Below are 848 nucleotides of genomic sequence, written 5' to 3'. Positions count from 1 at the left end.
CCTCCCCGCTGCCGCCGCCGCAGGGATCCCCGCCATCCGCCCTCGGGCCCCCGCCGCCTGCGTTCTCCGTCTGCAGGAACAAGCCCCAAGCCTGCAAGGAGCTGGGACCCCAGGTCTCTCACGGGTCCTCCTGTGCATTGGGGGGACCGGGGACACGGCGACCAGAGGCTCACCTAGCGGGATCTGGCCCTGGCCGGCCACGCCGAGGGCAGCCAGGGTGAGCCGGAGAACGCGGGCGGCGGCCTGGCCCGTGGCGGCGGGGCTTTGGGCGCCGTCTCGCTTTCTGCCGCCCACGAGGCCCGCGGGGCCTATTTATCCCCCGCCGCGCGGCCGGCCCCGGGGACGGCCCATAGCGGCCCTGCCCAGCGACCAGCCACAAGGTAAATACAAGGCGAGGCCCTGGCCTACGAGTTCAAGGCCCCGCCCCGGCTGCCCCGCATAGGGGGCCTGTGAGTGCATCCGGACACGGTGGGGAAACTGAGGCCCTGGGGTCGGTGGAGAGGAGTGGAGGTGAGGGGGAAGCCAGGTGGGACCACCACCCACCTCCTTCATTTACAGACTGAGCAGCTTACCAAGTCTGGGCTGCCGGCAGGTGGCGTGGTGGGTAAGGCGCTGGACTCCCACCTCGATGACCATTGTTCGAGTCCTAGACCTGGCAGCTTGCTTTCTCACTTTCCTTCTCTTGCTCTGTCTCTCTCTGATCAACTTCAATAATAATAATAATAATAATGACAATGAATAAGAGTAAATTAATTCTTGGGACCAGCAGTTAGCCTAATGGCTATGTTGCTGGACTCCCATGTAGTCAATCGCGGGTCGAATCCTGGGCCTGGTGGCTTTAACCTACG

General features: G+C 64.0%; 1 protein-coding gene across 1 annotated transcript in view; it reads right to left on the bottom strand.

Annotated features, from left to right (window-relative positions):
• COMP (cartilage oligomeric matrix protein) overlaps positions 1 to 848 on the bottom strand; it is an 18,417-nt gene that overhangs the window by 9,966 nt on the left and 7,603 nt on the right. The window lies entirely within an intron of this gene.

Source organism: Tupaia chinensis, unplaced genomic scaffold (assembly GCF_000334495.1).
Source record: "Tupaia chinensis unplaced genomic scaffold, TupChi_1.0 Scaffold000201_1, whole genome shotgun sequence".
NCBI classification, from domain to species: Eukaryota; Metazoa; Chordata; class Mammalia; order Scandentia; family Tupaiidae; genus Tupaia; species Tupaia belangeri.
Note: the sequence above shows the minus strand (reverse complement) of the source record. Positions and strands in the feature narration are given on the sequence as shown.